Source organism: Canis lupus, chromosome 10 (genome assembly GCF_048164855.1).
Source record: "Canis lupus baileyi chromosome 10, mCanLup2.hap1, whole genome shotgun sequence".
Lineage (NCBI taxonomy): Eukaryota > Metazoa > Chordata > Mammalia > Carnivora > Canidae > Canis > Canis lupus.
The window spans coordinates 75,212,458-75,231,784 of record NC_132847.1 but is presented as its reverse complement, the minus strand read 5'-3'; the positions used below and the strand labels follow the sequence as shown (position 1 = coordinate 75,231,784).

General features: G+C 53.0%; 1 long non-coding RNA gene across 1 annotated transcript; it reads left to right on the top strand.

Moving 5' to 3' along the window:
• The first annotated feature begins 1,633 nt into the window (after positions 1-1,633).
• LOC140641019 (uncharacterized) lies at positions 1,634-17,955 on the top strand. The gene is made up of 3 exons (XR_012037590.1): positions 1,634-1,847; positions 16,788-16,924; positions 17,017-17,955. It is a non-coding gene; the product is annotated as an uncharacterized lncRNA (long non-coding RNA).
• The last annotated feature ends 1,372 nt before the right edge of the window (positions 17,956-19,327 follow it).

Below are 19,327 nucleotides of genomic sequence, written 5' to 3'. Positions count from 1 at the left end.
AGGATGTGACGGTGTTTCCGGGAGAGACTGGCATTTGGATCCGTAGACCGAGCGAAGTCACGCGGATGGCCAGCATCCAGGGTGCCGAGGGCCCGGGCATGACAGGGATGCAGAGGCAGGACAGCCCTGTCCCTCTGCCTGTGTGGGCCCTCAACCTCCAGAGCTGCCTGCGTCAGCCCCTTATAATCCATCGATCCCTTATCTATCCACCCTCTATCCCACTCACCAAGGTATGGGTGCACCAGAAGGACTGGATGGGCTTCCAAAGGCATCCCCGGGGCACAGAGGAAGCCCAGGGGAGAAAGCCAGAGATAGCATCGCTGAGACCAAGTCCTGTCACTAGACCGACCTGTAGCCAGTTGCCACAGCAACAACTGGGGCCCCCCCCCCCAAAAAAGCACTAAAAGGAGGTAAGACAGCTCGTAACACACGTCAGCCCCGGTCCATCTGTGGCACTGCTGTGCTGACTCTAAACCCAGCCTCTCCCAGGCTCCTCGCGGCGGTCGCTGGCTGGAGTCGCTGCAGAAACCCTCAGTAGAGATGACCTGCTGCAATGACCGTTCCACCCAGCGCGGTGGGTCCGCGGGGGGACCGTCCTTCCCCGTCACCTCTCGCCCCCGGCATCCATCCTAGACTCCCCTGCTCTTGGCAAGTACTGCAGCGTATGTAGGGGTTTGTGTGGCGGGGAAACCCGAGCTTTACTCCTGAAAAGCCCGAGCTCCTGGTCATCGTCATCCTGGGACCTGTTGCAGCGCCGTTCGCCGCGACCGTGTGTCAGGAAGGCACCGGAGATGCTTGGGGAGGCCCCTGGGGTTCTAGGCGGGCGTCTTTCCGCTATTGGGGTGAATTACCCGTGCCAAGAGTGGGCTTTCTTCTTTTTCAGAGTGAACCTTCTTCATCTCGCCCCTGGGAACGAGGATGCAGGACGGGAGCCCCGAGTGCCCTGAGCGTATCACAAGACAAGGGTGAGAAAGGCCAACGCTACCTTCACCCTTGATTCGTTGGACATTTATATTCTATCTCTTGGTGCGCCAGCCCCGCGAACCTCATCCTGGAGGACCTGGAGGACCGGGTCCCAGCTCAGCAGGCCGTTGCCCCAGACGTGGCTCCTCGAGGGAGGCTCTAACAGATCGTCTAAAATTTTTAAATACCTCCAGCTCATGCACACGTCGCCACAGCTCTTTGATGGGTCCCAGGTGAGGGTAAGTGGGATCACGGCTTCCTCCAGAATCTGTGGTTGGTGCTGCTGGCAGGGGCGAGGCAGACGGAGACGATCGTCCGTAGCCAGAGCAGGGATCAGTCCCCACGTGGACGACTGCTGCCGCGGCTTCAGTGAAAGGAGCCCGACGTAATTAATCTGCCACCAAGTGGCAGCTGCTGTCCTCACGGTGCCATTTTGAGGGCTCATTTTCAGTCCCTGCTGCAGGCACCGCAGTCGTAGCCGGGCAAGCCCCGGGGAGGAGGAGCGCGGGTCGCCGGGCCCACGCACCTCTCCAGCCCCGCGCCGTGGCTGCTCTGTGCAGAGGCCCACGGGGCGGGGCGGCATCCGGGGCCCAGGAGGCGCTGCCTGACGTCCCCTGCTCGGTCCGCCCGCCGATTGGCGCGTTGCCTGCCTCCTCTGCTTTGGTGATCTTTCGTGTGTGACAAGGTGAGACACAAAGATCCGTGTGTTTTGTTTCCACACCCACAGATTCATTCCCACGCCGCTTCCCTCTTCCCCAGACTGCCTCGTTTCTCGTCCTGATCATGCTTCCTCCGGGCCCTGCTGGACCACGGTCATTGCTCAGGAGTCCGGGTATCTTCATCCCCCCCGCACACTTGCCCCTGCCTTCCAGGTGAACCACCAGGTGAGCTCCGAGTCCCACCTCCAGGGGGAGTCATCTCCCCGCTGCCCTCCGGGGCCACCCTGGGCAGGGGGCTGCAGTGCAACAGCCATTTGTTGTGAGTTGTGCTAACATTTCTGTGAACCAGGCCTCAGTACAGGTGGTCATAAGGAGATCCCCAGGAGGGGCTCAGCGGTGGAGCACCTCCCTTCGGCCCCGGGGCCTGGGATCGAGTCCTGCATCGGGGTCCCCGCAGGGAGCCTGCTCCTCCCTCTGCCTGTGTCTGTGCCTCTCCCTCTCTCTGTGTCTCTCATGAATCAATAAATAAAATATTCAAAAAAAGGAGACCCTCGGGCGGCCACCGGTGTAAGTGGAGGGAGCGCCGGTGCAGGAAGTGGAGGTGGTGCTGGGCTCCCCCCGCACACACGCGGTTGTCGCAGCAATGACGAAGGGAGAAGACGTGTCGGGAGAATGTGAGAGGAGGCTCTGAGGACGCCCAAGGTCGTCACCGGGTTTGCACTGTACTTAGCAGGGGTCGGGACCAGGACAGCTAGTGATTGGGGTGGGGAGAGGGCAGACCGGGACTTTTACGCGGAGCCCACCGGATGCTGGGCTTTACCTCTGTGCTAATGTTTCAGCCTCCCAACATTGCTATCAGGTATGTGGCATTATTTTTATTTTACGGATTGGGAGACTGAGGTCCAGAGGGAGAACCTTGACTCGCCAAGGACACACCGTGAATTGGTGTTGGAGGCAGATTTTATTCCTGTAACTGCTTTGCCCTGAAGACTCTGCTCTGTCCGGAACACGCACTGCTGCCCGGTACCTTTCCTTTCCTTTCCTTTCCTTTCCTTTCCTTTCCTTTCCTTTCCTTTCCTTTCCTTTCCTTTCCTTTCCTTTCCTTTCCTTTTTTTTTTTTTTTAAGATTTTTATTTATTTATTCATGAGAGACACAGAGAGCAAGAGGCAGAGACACAGGCCGAGGGAGAAGCAGGCTCCATGCAGGGAGCCCGATGGGAGACTCCATCCCGGGTCTCCAGGATCACGCCCTGGGCCGAAGGCAGGTGCTGAAGCGCTGAGCCACCCGGGGAACCCACTTTTCCTTTCCTAATCGTACCTTTCTGACCGCAGGTTAGCAGGTCCTCCCTAGGCTGAGGGGAGCTTCACTCTAGGTCCTTTTATACTCTCTGCTCTTGGACTCAACACCCACGACGAGCAAACTCACGTAGCACTCACACCTTTGTGACTCCTTTGGCCCAAAGCATCTGCTCTACCAACCGTATCTCCAATCCTCGGTGAGGAGTTTTCTCCAAGAGCATCCCTAGGGTCCCCTCGGCTCTGAATCTTCTAGTAGGTAGCAAAGTTCGCCTTCAGGGTCTAGTTCTCGGAGGGAAGACGTCCAAGGGGTGACATGACCAAGGCCTTGTTATTGGGCACCTACCGTATGCCCAGGTGCTGGTCTAAGCCCTCGACGTGCATCAGCTCATTTAATCTTAGCAATCATCCCAGGACGAAGGGACAATCTTCATGCCCGGCTTTTACCTGAAAGGGAAAAAGCAAACAAACCCCCCCAAAACCACTGAACAGAGATGTTTTGAGTCTTACCTGAAGTCGTGCACCTAGGACGGGACAGGAAGTCCAAAACCAGGGCCCGCCCCCCACCCGGGATGCCTGCCACCTCACCGGGTCTGCGGTTTGGAGAAGGGGGGTGGGGCGCCCGGCTGCAGGCGGAGGCCCACGGGTGCTGACCGTGGGGACCGGGTGCGTGCACAGGGTGCGAGGAGCCTGGAAAGGGGGGAATCTGGGGTACCGGAGAGTCAGTCCGGGGCCCCCCACTTCCTGGGTTCCATCGACTGCAGGACCTGTATCCTCTGCCTGGGGGCCTTCGCTGAGGCTGCGGGACTGCCCCGAGCTGGGACACGATGGAAGTGCCAGGGAATTAACCGCGTCCTCCACCCCCGGGAGTGGCCTCCACCAACACATGGCGACGTGACTCTGAGGCTTGTTTCTACCCCGTTTCCTCAAGTTCGCACAGAGAACTGAGCTCCGCTGCCCACGGCACAGACGGCCTGACGAACGCCCCCTTGGCCCATTTCCTTTCCGGCCCTGCCGCCCTTGCCCCCCTTCACCTCGGGCTTCCTGCACCTTCCACATCATTACTTGGGTTTAGACCTTTGTCTCGGGGTTTGCTTCTGGGGAAACCCCAACTAGAGCAGAGGCAGACGGCCTTGGGGCGGGGGTGCTGAAAGGTCACTAAGGGTCCAAGGCACCCCGGTGGGCCGTTCTGTGAGATTGGGGGAGAGGGCGGGAGAGACGAGGAGCTCCGTGCAGGCCCTGGAGCTGAGCGGCCTGGGGGACCTCGTGGAAGAGTCACTTCATGGGCAGTTGGCCCCGTGGGCCCGGAGCTCAGGAGAGAGTCGAGGCTGGAGAGGCCCCGCGTTAGGCTCCTGGGGGTACTTCATGACCTGCCCCGAGGTGTGGGTGCGGCTGTCCCTGCACCACCTCCTGACTCATGTCTGATCCCCCACCCCACGACTCCTACCCGAATGGAAGGACAGAAGGAACACGGGGGTGTCCAGGTGGGAGGGAGCCTGGAACGTGCTCCTTAGAGGGAAGAGCTGCGCGCTTACATTGAGGGAATATTTATCGAAGTTCTGTCACAGGCTGCAAGCAGATCGCTGATACATTAAAAAAAAAAAAAAAAAAAAAAAAAAAACACCATTTGGAAGATTTTCCCTGCCCTGCAGGGAGTGGTTTTTAATAAGTGATGTGGTCAGGATGTTGGTGTAGTTTTTCTCAGCTGGTGCCGCACACCCTGAGTCTGTTGAACCCATTTGGGCTTCGTAAAGGCCGACGTGGAGAGAGCACCGCACCCCGTCTGCACCTCACACTCCCGGGGTGCGGGCACTGGATCCCCCGGTGCACCCCTGACTCCGTTCTTCGCGAGGGACACCATGCTAATGGGTTGGGTTGGCAGCTTGAGCGGCGAGAGGGTTTCTTATTAAGCTGAAATACGCCTCCTGGGCCTTCCTCCCACCCTACTGCCCACCGACCTCCTCTCGTCCCTGTGCTTAGGGAGCCTGGGCAAGAGCTAGAGGTGGTGGCTCGCCAGGCTCACCCGGGCCTTCTCTTGTTCGACTGCACTTGCTTTAGGTAGTTTGATCCCCGGAGCTGGAGACTCCAGCCTTCCCAGGGAACGGTCAGGCCCAGGTGGGGAGCTCAGGCCCTAACGCCTGGCAACCGGGAGCGTGCGGGCTGCCGTACAGGCCGCCCAAGCCTAGGGGAGCGTCCTTCCCGTTGCAGGCACCCGCCCAACCGTACCTGGCAGCCCCGACCGTGAGCCTCGACCTCCCCTCTTCGCAGGAACCTTGCAGATGCTGGTCCCTCCGTGAGAAGCGCAGTGGTTTGTGACGTAGAGGGGTGGTTGAGCGAAGAGAGAGAGGTGAAGTCTCTAAGACCAAGGGAACAATTCCACGTCTGCTTTGTCTCTCAGGGCAGGAGGCGGGCAGCCGTCTCTGAGGCTTCCTTCTCCTCCCCAAGTCCCGTCGTGCTTGCCTCCTACAGATACCCAAACCCATCTGCTTGTCTCTGTCTCCCCGTCCTCTGGGTTATAACAGGCCCCCGTCCCCCAGGCCTTCGGGGCCATTCTCCACCCAGTTGCCAGAAGTACCTGCTTCGAATTCAAATTCACTAGGTCTTCCCCCCTGTTTAGAATTCCCCAGGGGCTTCCCAGCGTTCTTAGTCCCAAGACCAACATTTTCAATAAGGCGCTGAATGATCTGTTGAGCTTCCCATTGAGCCTCTCCGCACCTGAGGGGCCACAGTGACCGACGGGCACCAGGACTGGGTGGTGGGGGACGTTAAAGCAGGGATCTGCTCCGCCTTGCTGGCATTTGGGGCCAGACAATCCTTTGTTGTGGGGTCGTCCTGTGCATTGTGGGCTGTTTGGGAATATTCCTGGGCTCTATGATTGGTGGCCATTAGCGCTCCTTCCCCTAGCCGGGACAAGCAGAAATGTCCTAGGCATTGCCACGTGTCCTCTGGGGGACATAATACCCCCACCCGTTCAGGGATTTTGCTTTAAGAGAGACTCAGACTTAAGTCCAATCCCAACCTGTGGTGTTTGGTAGGTCACTTACCATTGCTGCGCCTCAGTCTCCTCATCTGTGAAGCGGGCTCGCTCATAGGAGCAGCTGCATGGAGATCTGGCAATCCACTCAGATTACCTGCGCACGGTACCCGCGTGCTTAGGCGTCCAAGGGTAGCACGGACCATGTCACGCATGCACGTGTCCAATAAATAAACGTCAGTTGTTTTCATTGCCGGTGGCTTTCTCAAGGCGTCCACTCAGAGCCCTGCGGTGGGGTCAGTGCGGGAGAGGAAAGGGCCTCAGATGCACGGCGCTGCCCCCACCCCCACCTCTCCGTCCCCAGAAAAAAGCAGCAGCTTCTTCTCAAGCCGGGGAATCAACCTGTATGTTTTTTTTTTTTTTTCTAGAAAGTCAGTTTCTTGAGGGAATGAGCATAAATGGCCCCTTCTCCTTTGGGACACAGTGGCCTTTTCCAGGGGACGGTTTAATCTTTCGGAGACAGATGAGTACGAGCCGCGGCAAGCCTGCGATGCTGCCAGGGGAGCTGCAGAGGGGGAGAGAATCTCAATAGGGCCTGGGAGTTTCCCGGGGGCTCCGATGGCAGCCCTTGGTGACACTTTCCTGAAACGACAGCTCAGGCCTCCGGGGAGCAAGTTCCTGGGCGGACGGGGGAGGTCAGGTCCCTGCCAGGCTCCGGTCCAGCTCTCTGAGGCAGGCAGGTGTGCCGCGTGCACCGGGTTGGCCCTCCCCAGCCGCTCCCGGGCCTCGCCGCTCAGCCCTGTGCACAGGGAGGCCGGCCCTACGGACCACACGGGGCGGGAGGGGGGCTCACATTCTGGATTCCCTGTTGGATTCAGCCAATGGGAGGCAGTGGCAGGACACCCAAAGGTGGGGCGAGAGGGATCAGACTCATTTCCCTTTCCTTTCTCCCCAGACAAGCCCCTGCTCAGACCGGGGAATGGTGACCCCAAAATACTGCGTTAAGTCCTGTGGGTTTTCTCTAGCCTTGCCCTGTCCCTGTAAACCGGAGCCTTTATTGCACTCTCCTCGGTGACCGTGTTCGCGTAGGCGCTGGTTTCCTGCTGGGCCTCGATCAGCGGGGCTTCTAGGAGCCCAGGGTAGGGGGCGTAAATCCAGTCTTGGGTGAGTCCTCCTGTAGGGCCTGGGTTTTGACGGCCCACGTCCTGTTCGTCTCCGAGTCCTCGTTGCAGCGCCTGGCACGGGGTAGGTGCTCAGTGAACGTCTGTGGACTGGAATTAATGGCGTTTGTGGTGAATACAGGAAAGAGCAGCCAGGGCAGAGAGCTCCTCTTCCTGGGGCCTGTCTGCACTTGCTGCTGCTGCGGGCATCACGAGGACACGTCGGTAAGTAAGTGGCAGGAGACGTGGCGGGTCCTGATCCAGCCCTGCAGCCTTAACCTCAGGGTCCTGTTGGACCCACGGAAGGTCCCTTGGGGGGTTGGTGACCTACTGTGACACGTTTGGGAGGAGCAGCGTCTTAGTGGGAACTCTGGACAAGAGGGGAGTAGGAAAGGCTCAGAGAGGGGAGGCTGCCTGCCTAACCCCACACAGCCAGAGGCAGAGCAAGCCCCACTCGTGACCTACCCACCAGGGCCAGCGGTCACCTTACTGGAGCCACAGGCACTTTTTAGCTTGCCTCAGTTTCCACAACAACCTTGCGGGGAAGATAGCCTCAGTCCTTGTCACAGGTGATAAAAGTGGGGCTCAGAGAGCTGGAGTGGTTCACCTGAGGTCACCCTCTGCTTCAAATTTGCTTTTTGTGGCTGCTGCAGACTGTCTAAATCTACTCTCCTAGAATGGGATTCCTTTATTTTTATTTTTATTTATTTTTTTATTTTTTTGGATTCCTTTAAAAGGGCTTCGTGAGTCTCAAAAACAGGTTGTGGCTCAAATAGAAAGGAAAAAAAATAAGTAAATTGTTATTCTTTCTTTTTTTTTTTTTTTGAAATTTTACTTTTGGGGGGAGGTAGGCAAAAACTGGCCAATGTGGATGGGCACAGGGAAGGCATTGGTGAGGAGTGGACGGACGTGGGGAATTTTTAGAAGGTAAAGGTTATTGGACGGGGACTGGTGGAGAACGACTAGTCAAGCATGACCCTTTGGAACTAACTACCCTGTGGTTTTCCGTATCTTTGTACCCTGGGTGGGGAAGCTAGACTCCAAGATCCAGATTCCACTAGTCCTTCTTCTCCGAGGCCCCCACCCTTGACGCAACCCATGATCCTGACTCCAACACTCTTTATTCAAAAAACGTTACTGCTGTGTGCCAGGTGCCGTCTTAGCTGCTGGAATCTACAGCAGCGAACAAGTCAGACAAGATCCCCTCCCTCCTGGGTGCCAGCATTTGGATGGGGAAGACAAAAAACAATGAACAGACAAAAGAAGGTAATTTCAGAGACAGGTGCTATGAGAGCAGTAGATAAAATAGGGCGATGTGACATAGGGAGACTGGGCACAGGCGTGGAGAACCCAAAGGGCAGGTATATGGATTAGGTTTGAGGGGTTGAGCGGGGAAATAAAGAATTTCCCTGGTTATGGACCAGTTACCGGGATTACCTGTCTAGGCCCCATTTAGGCTCTGAGGCCCTCATCTCAGCTCGGGCAGCAAGGTGACCTTACTTGTCTACCTTACGTTGGCCACGGGGCACTCTGCCTCTCTAGGCCTTGCTCCTCTGCTTCACTCCAAGGCTGAAGTCTTCTTCCCAGGGCTGGGCCACCTTGCTCCAAGGTGGACATCTCTTATCTTCATTCCCAGGAACCTCATAATTCTTGTTTTTATTCTCCAAAGAATTTGGCAAGAATATCTACAGCATCTCAAGCTTTCCTTGCTGTTCTTTCATGGCCAAATGATTTGAGAAGCTAGGGAGGAGGGGATTATGGCAAGTAGGGACCGGAGAGCCCAGGAGGCTCCTCCCCCTCGTCATCTCACCCCGTGCGGAGAATTCCTCTGATCTTGGGCCCCCTCTTCAGGTCAATCGCTGTCCTCAAATGCAGTTGTGGCTGGGAGGAGCATCGCATCTGTGTCAACCTCTTTGTCATCCCTAACACGAGGACGTCTGCCAGCGTGAAAGCTAGATACCTGCGGAGGGTCGAAAGGTCGTGGACTTTGGGGCCAGGAAGATTCACCTTCGATTCTTGGTTCCTCCACTTACCGGCTGCAGGAGCTTGAAAAGTTTCCTCATTTCCTCAAACCGGAGCTTCCCCTTCGTGAGGCTCAAGCACCGCAACCTTGCAACACTATTCGAGGATTACAGGCTGCATGAGGGAAGCACCCAGGGCGGTGCTCGGTCCGTGGTTGGGGCCGCGGTGCTCGAAGAGTTCCCTTCCGTTTTCCCCTCGATTTCCGTCCCGCGCGCCGTCCCGCCTGCCCGGCCGGAGCTCCTACTCTTCCTTCGGTCTTGCATGGATATCAAGCAAGTCTTGGTTGAGACATGGCCTGTGGCTACCTCTTCTGGCAAAGGCTGCCAAATGTCAGCCCCTCTGTAATAAAACTTTCTCTCCCCTTTGGGCTCGGAGGAGGGCTGGACAGTCTGATTGTGTCCGTCCCTCCATGATTAAGGTCTGCAATCAGCCCAGCTGCTTGTTGGAATCTGAGCGGGCTGATTAGCAGGGCGCACTCTGGCCTCAGGTTAATGGATGATCTCACACTGTGGCTGCAGAGTAATTACCAGTTAAAAGGTCTGAGGCCAGGGCTCTGTGGTCTTGGGGAGGTCTGGGCCCATTTAAATGCAGAATCAGGAAAATAATCTTATATCAGCCAGCTGCACGTAGTTAAGGTGGGGGCCCAGGACCCCGTGAATGCCGCCCTAGAGCTCTGGGCTCATTCTCAAAGTGACCAGATGGGCTTTACTTGTCTTGAGGGAGACGGCTGGGGGACGTGATGTGGCAAGTGCAGAGTTGTAGGGTCAGACTGACTTGGGGGTGAATTCCAGCTGGACCATCTGTTGCTGGTGGGATCTTTGGCAAGGCATTTGAGCTCTTTGGGCTTCCACGTCCTCACCTATGAAGTGAAGTTAAAAATGCCTGCCTCCTACGATCAGTGTGCCGCGTGCTTAGGTCTGTACAGCTCGTGGGGCGTAGGAGCTCAGCACAGATGCTCTCTTCACCCTCCTTGTGGTTTGTGTCCCTGGTTGGCCAGTGATTCTCCTTCCAGTTCTCTGCCCACACTATTCTTGACAATTGATTGACTTTATAAGTATTTACTGAGTATCGATTGTGTGCCAAGTTACGACGGCAGCTGTAGGAAGAAGACACTCTCCCCAAATTCAAGGAGCCCATGGTCTTGGGAGAGTGTCAGGCTGAGAAATCAACCCCTGGAACAATGCTGTGGGAGATGGAAACGGGAGCTGGAGCCCTCAACCGAGATGGCAAGTCAGAGATGCTTCCTGGAGGGGGTGATTCTACGCCAAGCACCGGGGATGGAGATGAGCAGGGGTCAGGTCTCAGGCTATGTGAACAGTCGATGCAAAGGCCCAGAAGAGGGGTTGGGGGGTGAGAGGCATATCCGTGGTAGGAAGTGAAATGGGCTCGGTGCCTGAGACACTGCAGGCCGAGTGAGGGCATGAACGAATGTATGAACGGGAGGGTGAGAGAACTAGGGATGGGGGAGAATGAATGGTTGGTTGGCTTAGTGATTCAATAAATGAACGTCTGGGTGGCGGAGAGAGGGAATGAGTGAACGAAGGCGTGTGTTCAGGGCTTTGCTCTGACGTCACTGTGTCAGACAAGCTAACTCGTCCATCCACTGAAAACCACGATCTCCCCATTCCCACCCCACATTCTGCATCACCCTTCCCTCCTCTGCTTAGTGTCTTCCCCGTAGCATGCAACACCTTCTGGATAGCTATTTCCCAATAATTTAGTGTATGTATTGTCGACTGCCCTTGTCTCCCCTCTTATCCGAGAGGGCGGGGAGTCTTCAGTTGTGTTTGCTTAGGTGTTGCTAGTATGGTGCCGGGGCATGCAGTGGGGACTCAATAAATGCTTGGGGTATGAAGGAACTACAAGAGAAGTGAGGGTTGGGGAGAAGGAGAGGACTTCCAGAGCCTGAGCTTCTGGGCCCCATCCTCAAGGTCTCACAGCCATGCTTCCATGCTTCAGCGAACCGATGTGCCCTTCTCTCTAGGCCTTTCTTTCCAGAACTCAGCAGCCCTGGCCCTGGATCCTGAGAGTGCAGCAGTCCTAGGTCTTCTGGGCCCCCTTCCTGCCGCTCCGGAGCCGGTCCTGTAGTGGGGAGCGTTAGCTCCTGGAGGAAGGGAGGGAGGAGAGGGAAGGAGGCAGCGGGAAGGCATGAGCTGCCGGTGAAAGCAATTCTGTCTCCCCCAGCAAGCTCAGCAGTGGCCACTTGTCAGAAGAATCGGCAGGGGAAAAAAATGACAAAAAAAATCAGGTCCAATTTATCACCTTGAAATCGTGTTGAACAAGCTACTGCAGCTACTTGGTTTTGAAGAACTCCCCCCTTTCCCCCCTGTACAGAACAAACACCACTAAATGCCTCTCCGCCCGCACAGCTGAGTGTTGGCAACGTTGCTGCCAATTATAGGGCTCCCTGCCGTGGGGTTGATCCATGGTGGCCGTCAAGGGGGCTGGTGGAGGGAACGGAATCATTAAAATGGGAGAACAAAGGAGGCAGGACAAGTTCAAAAGGGATTAAGGCACAGGGAGAAAGTCTGCTTATCTGGGCCATTTATGCCCAGGGTGGGGCTGGGCTGGGCATCTCTGGTGGAATTTACCTCCGGGCCAGGCAGGGGCTCCGGTGGGATCACGGGGGGTGTCCCTCCACAGAAGGCTTTCGAGGCACCCCGGGTATCTCCGTGTCTACTGAGCCCCTCTTCCCTCAGGTCCCCGGCTTCCAGACAATGATTGGAACAGTTGCCAGGCCCTGGGCTCCAAGCCGTGCCTCAACCCAAGTCCCCTGCAAGTCCCCAGTGGCCACTGTTTGCACGCCTCCTGTGACCGAGAGCTGTCTCCCCCCTGCAGCACACCTCTCCCACCTTGGTGTAACCCCGACTCTCCCAGAGTCCCCTATGACGGCAGTGATGATACAGAGTCTGAGTTCACGGAGTGTTTACTACGCACTGGGTGCTGTTTTAGGAGCTTTGTAGGTACTGGCTCCTTTACCCTCTCAGCTCCATCTCACCCCACTCTCATCTCTGCTGTCCTCTTCCACCTCCAATTCCTCTTCCAGTGCCATTAAACAGGATGCTCCCCCTGTTGGGAGCACTGACCCTACTTCTCAGAGTGCTGTAGGGGGAAACGGGACCCTGAATGTTGAAGCACCTAGTGCCTTGCTGCCCACAGTGAGGGCCCAGCGGATGACAGATATACTTACTGTCCACCCCCCAGGACCAGCTTCTGCTGGTATGAGACAAAGCATGTGCCTTCTCAGAGGCCCACAGCTGTTACATTTCTTTTTCTTTCCACCCGGATGCTTTATTCTCCACCGCTCAAGGTCTTCAGAATATCTGAGATCTATGAGGTATGGCGAGAAAGTGTCATTACTGCCTGGCTTAATTAAAGGACATTATAATCTTATTTGTCATCGCTTTTGTCACTACCACCTCCATCACATTATCGTCATCACCACTACCACCATCACACCACTGTCATCACCATCATCACCACCTCCATCATCCTCATCATCATCACCACCACCTCCATCATCATCATCATCACCACCTCCATCATCACTATCATCATCATCATCACCACCTCCATCATCATCATCGTCATCATCACCACCTCCATAATCATCATCACCACCTCCATCATCATCATCATCACCACCACCACCTCCATCATCATTATCATCACCACCACCACCTCCATCATCATAATCATCACCACCACCACCTCCATCATCCTCATCATCACCACCTCCATCATCACCATCACCATCATCATCACCACCACCACCTCCATTATCACCATCATCATCACCACCACCTCCATCCTCATCCTCATCATCACCACCACCACCTCCATCATCCTCATCATCACCACCTCCATCATCATCATCATCACCACCACCACCTCCATCATCATCATCATCACCACCACCACCTCCATCATCACCATCACCATCATCATCACCACCACCACCTCCATTATCACCATCATCATCACCACCACCTCCATCCTCATCCTCATCATCACCACCACCACCTCCATCATCCTCATCATCACCACCTCCATCATCACCATCATCATCATCATCACCACCACCACCTCCATTATCACCATCATCATCACCACCACCTCCATCCTCATCCTCATCATCACCACCACCACCTCCATCATCCTCATCATCACCACCTCCATCATCACCATCATCACCACCACCTCCATCATCACCATCATCATCATCACCACCACCTCCATCATCACCATCATCACCACCACCTCCATCATCATCATCATCATCACTACCTCCACCTCCATCATCATCATCATCACCACCACCTCCATCATGACAATTGATCATCATTGTCACTTTCTTCAGCATTAAAGATGATTATATTCTGAGCCACCTCTTTTGTGCCAGGTTTTGTATCAGTTGCTTTACATCTGTGTTCTCTAATCTTCTAAGTAACCTTTCCAGTTGAGGAGACTAAGGCCTAAAATAACTGACCTCAGGCTGCATAGCTACTAAGTGCCCAGTCAGGATTTGAACTCATGTTTGTCTGACTCAGCCTTGGTGCTTTTCATCAGACCACCCACTGGTCCGTGCATCTTTAATTTCCTGTTTCTTCTACGAGCCTCTGTGACATCCTGACTGCACATCTGAGTGTGATGCATTTGGGATAACTGTAATGAACCTAGGTTTAATTTCGGGCTGGCTTCTACAGAGCTGGTAGTTATTTCTTACTTTTAAATCTATTTCATATAATTTCTCTCCACTGGTATTTCTTCCATCTTGGACTTAGGTAGCTGGCTTTGAGATAAAAATGCAAACATTTTGCTGCCAGTTTCATGTATCCAGTGTTGTACATTTTCCAGACCCTACTTCATTCTAATACTGTTCCTCTATCCCCCAGTCTGGAGCTCCCTGAGCCCCATCTGTGACTTCATCCTGCCACCAGGGCTAGGATTGTCCATAACTTGAACCCCTCCCTCCACTTCCATTCTGGCCCAGACCTGAGGAGTGTTTTCTATGCCAAGCCATGTTTCCATCTTGTTACCTCTTGCCCTTCAGTCTTGCTACTGCTGGGCTTCATGACCATTCCTCTCTATCCCAAGGCATGTTACGTGGGAACAGGACTAAGTTGAAGGTGACCTCATCTATAAAAATTTTCCTGACTTGAGCCCATTGTCTCTACTGGTAGAGTTGACCTCATTCTCTTTTTTGATCTTGGACTTTGGGCAGGTTCCATCCTGCACTCACATCCCCAATGCATTCATTTCTCTGACTCTCTCCCCAGATGTTGAAATGAAGCAATTTCAAGCTGACTCCTTCTGGTCCCACTTTAGTCAGGGTTTGAGACTTGTCTTTCAGGTCATGATCATTCCATTAGATTTCTAAGGCTTCCATCCCCTCTTTTGAGGATCTTGTAACTGTCAAAGACCCTGAGATGGTTTTCGTGGGATGGACCAATCATGAGCATCATCTGTGGGGCACAGACCAGCACCACTGAAGGTTGGGTGACCAATGGTTGATGAAGCTGACTTCTGGCCAGTGGGAGCCCCTGAGTCAGTTGGTGTTCCTGTATACCCTGACACTGTATGTTCAAGATCTTTTTCTTCCCCTAAGTAAATATCTACTCCATACTTTCTGGTCCTAATAGTCCCTCCCCAAGTTTTTTTCTTTTTTCATTCTTCTGTCCTTTACATGATCTCTGCAATCAGAAAATCTAGCTCTGCTGCTATACATCTGATTCCTTTTGCATTTGGCAGTGTTCACAGCAGCCTTTGCTTTATATTCTGCAGAGGATGACTTATACCTACATGTGCAGCCTGGGAAATGGGGGAGAGGAGAGACCCTTTGGATCCAGTGAAGAGAATTCAGTGATCCCAGAATCTGGGAGCAAATCCATAGATTAATTCTTAAAAGCATTCCCTACCACACTGCATTTCCCATAAGAGTAAGGGCTTGGTCTCATTTATCTTTCTCCCCGTAGTATTTAACCTGGTGTAAGGCCCACGACAGGTGGTCAATGAATGCCATGAGCAATGGAATGAATGGCAGATCCAGTTTTCTGGAGCTGACTTCCAGCAGTTACTATATCTGGATGTTGCTGGGCACGTGGGACCATGATGACTCCTCTATGGAAGTTGAGGCTCAGAAAGTCTAATATTTCCCCCAAATCACCTGAGTAGCCACCTGAGTCATAAGTGGTGGAGCCTGGATGGGAACCCTGGTCTTCTTGGCTGATGCTCCTTCTATTCAACACTCATCTCCCATTTTCCCTAAGAAGCTATGAGAACTACTCCAGGTCTGCTTTCAATAACTCACGGTTACACTTCTCTTGTATCCCTACATGGACACTTACTGGCTGTAATTCTTTAGGGAATTACTTCACCTCTCTATACCTTAGTTTACTCATCTATAAAACGGGGATAACAATAGCATCTACCTAAGGGTTATTGTGAATTATTACATAATTTAAAAGTACATAAAGCTCTTAGTTACAAGGCTTGAACATAATAGCATTATATAGGTATTGTATCAGCATTAGTCATTATTATTATTGTTGTTGTTAATTGTGGAGCAGGGGATGTATTTTAATGTTCTATTCATTCTTCAAGACTCTAGTCAAAGGGCCCTGCTTCTATCAAGTCACCCTCACTCCCCTCCTCGGGTCAGAATCAATCTCTTTCCTCCTTCCTCCTATTGTCTTGGTCTGTTTTGTCTTTTGTGGACTTTCTGTGTATGTCTTTTACTGGCCTGAGCAACCAAATAGCAAGCATGCCTCGCTCATCCCAGGGACCCAGCATAGGCAGCGAGGGCCCCATAAATGCACAGTGAACCGTCCAGGACCAAGAGGAATTTTCTCCATTCATCAAACCCTGGGGGATCCTTGGGCTTTCTTCAGAAGACTGAGGGTTAAGTGAGCCATTCCCAGAAGATGCTGGAAGGTGAGCTCGTGGCTGCAGGAAAGCCTACTTCTGCCTCCGCTTCCAAGCATTCATCATCGCGCCTGCCTCCTGCCTAATGAGCACCCAAAGTGATTTTCTATTGCTTGTAATTCACCAAAATTGTTCTAACATTTGGAAGGGCCCGGAAATTGACAGCCTAATACCCCAGCTTGCCTGTCGGTCTTGATGACTTGTCGAAGGATGAGCTGATTGCTTCTCCTGCAACAATTATCTTGGAGCTTCAGACAACATCAGAGGCAATAAACAATTGGAAAGGTTAGAGACAGGGACTGAAGGAAAGAAGGCAGGGAGGGGATTTGGCAGGATTAGGGAGAGCAGCTGCATTTGAGGTGAGATGGAGGCTGTCCTAAACCTTGGGGAAGGGCATGGGTAGGAGAACCCACTTCCTGTGGTCACTACTCCCGGTCCTCAGGAAGTCTCAACGACTGTTGGAACCTGAAGTGGCACAAGAGATGGCAAGTTTGACCCCTTTTAGCATTCACTGGGACCTTCTAGAATTTCCTGCCCCACTTCTCATTTGGTAGATGAAGAAACCGAGACCTGGCTGGGGGAAGGGGTTGACTTTGCAGAGTGAATGTCCAAGGCGGGATTGAACTCACACGTGTTGTCAAAACCTAAAACGGGCTTAGAACATCTCAGTGTTGCTGAGAACGTTATACAAAGTGTAAGTGAGCACATGACCCCGACAAAGTGCCTTAGGAAGGGCGTGGTTCCACTTTACCACAGGGCAGATGATAGGACCATGTGTTTTGGTGCCAGGTGCAGGGAGGGACCGCAGCAGAAGAGAAGACACAGCCCCTCTGACCTGGAAGCCCCAAGGACTCTCACCTGCAGGCCAAGTCCTGCTCAGGACAAGGACACCGACCATCTCAGGTTAGTCTGCTGCTCCAGTGAAGGTCAGTCTGCCACGTAGCCCTGGGGTCCTATCTCCTCCTGGGCCCTCAAAGGACCCCACTAATTCTTTCTCTCTCTTTATCGAGCATCACAGATCCCCCTGTCCAGGGCTGGTCCCTCGGGCCTACAAGCAGGCCTTCACATCCCCGTCGGCTTCTGCACTGATTCTCTGCATCACTTTGAAGCAGACTTCTTCGGAAGAGTTCTACACCCTCTTCACTTCCTTGGCTCTTGTTCCCTCCTCAGTCCACTCCAGTCAAGCTTCTCCCACCTCCTTCTATGATCTGCTCACATCAAGGTCATAGAGGATCAGTCTGTCCAAAGTCACGACCAGCTCCCGGCATCACTGTCCTGGGTTCTCTGCAGAACTGAACATGGTCACTTCCTCACTCCTGAGGCACGTCATCTCTTACAGCTGCTTCCCCTGGTCTTCTGTCTACACCCACCCCCACCCCGGCCATCCCCGAGGCTTCTTTACTGGCTCCAAGGACTTCTCAATGCCAAAAGACCCCAGGGCCCTATCCTCTGCTGCGTCTCTTGTCTAGCTGCACATGCTCCGTGGATGATCTCATCTGTGTGGAGGTTCCTCAAGGAGTCAAAAATAGACCTGCCCTACGACCCAGCAATTGCACTGCTGGGGATTTACCCCAAAGATACAGATGCAATGAAACACCGGGACACCTGCACCCCGATGTTCACAGCAGCAGTGTCCACAATAGCCACACTGTGGAAGGAGCCTCGGTGTCCATCGAAAGATGAATGGATAAAGAAGATGTGGTCTATGTATACACTGGAATATTCCTCAGCCATTAGAAACGACAAATACCCACCATTTGCTTCAACGTGGATGGAACTGGAGGGTATTATGCTGAGTGAAGTAAGTCAATCGGAGAAGGACAAACATTATATGGTCTCATTCATTTGGGGAATATAAATAATAGTGAAAGGGAAAAGAGGGGAAGGAAGAAGAAATGGGTAGGAAATATCAGAAAGGGAGACAGAACATAAAGACTCCTAACTCTGGGAAACGAACTAGGTGGAAGGGGAGGTAGGCGGGGGGTGGGGGTGACTGGGTGACGGGCACTGAGGGGGGCACTTGACGGGATGAGCACTGGGTGTTATGCTATATGTTGGCAAATTGAACACCAATAAAAAATAAATTTATAATAAAAAATAATAAAAAATAAAACACATACAGATCAATACAGAAGTTATTACTTGAAAAAAAAATCAAATGCTGCCTTTTTAAAGGCTGAAAAGACTCTTGACTTTTATCTGATTTTATATTTTAAGCCTAAGCTTCTACAATGAGCTTTGAACCTTTGTGTTCGAGTGTCTACTTGAACGCTTGAATGTGTCCACTCACTATACCTGTCTCCACACCGTTGCATGGCCTGTATCCTCTTCCTGGTTGTCACCTCGCCTTTCAGATTTTGACTCAAATGACACTCCTTAGTGATCCCTTTGCCAACCACCAACCACTCTGGCTAAACGCTAACCACTCAGCCTCACAGGAATTCTCTGTTAATTGATATTATGATCTGTATAACATGGACGGATAACTGAAATTTTCTTTCCCTCCCCCCCTCCTTTCCTCTATCCTTCATTCCCTCCTCCCTTCCTCTCTTCCTCCCTCTCTCCTTCTTTCTTGTTTGCTCTTTCACCCCACTAGAAACTGAGCACATCGAGGACAAGGATCCTGTCTATCTTGTTCAGTCCTATCCCCCAGGGCTAGAACAATGCCCGGTATATAGAAGGAAAGTCAAAGTGTTTGTACCTGATTGATACTCTGCTATTCTTAAGCCCAATTTCTAGAGGGAACTAGAGGAGGCCTGGCTGCCCACATATCTGACAAATGCCAGCCTGCCCCTAACACCGTCATGATTACTCAGAGGCCCCAAGAGATGGAGCTGCAGAGTCCAGGAGATAGGGGTTCAAGTTCTGACTCTGCTACTTTCAGCTGGATGAACTCAAGATGGTCACTTGATCTCTCTGGACTTTTTCTTAAATATAAAATGAGGCCCTCAGTACGTGATGGGTATTAATGTCCACTTGAAGCCGTGGCATCCAGAGCTGGATGGTTTGCCCAGTCAAGGCCAGATGGAGTGGAGCCGTCTCCTCCATCAATCTGACTGCTCTGTTTGTGCCACAGCTCTACAAACACATTCTTCTTCTTTTTTTCTTTTGGCTGTCACATGAAACATCTGATAATTCAATTTTGGGAGTAAACAAGGGGGAACATTTCTACCCCTTAGTATTCATTTTAGTTTGGGCTCAGGAAAGATGAAAGTTCTGCTCTGGAGTCTTCTCCCCATTGGGAAGCACCACCAGCCGTGCTCCCTTCTCCCCTTGGAGGCCTTCCTAGTGGTCACTGCATGGAAAGGCCATGACCCTCCACGTGTCGG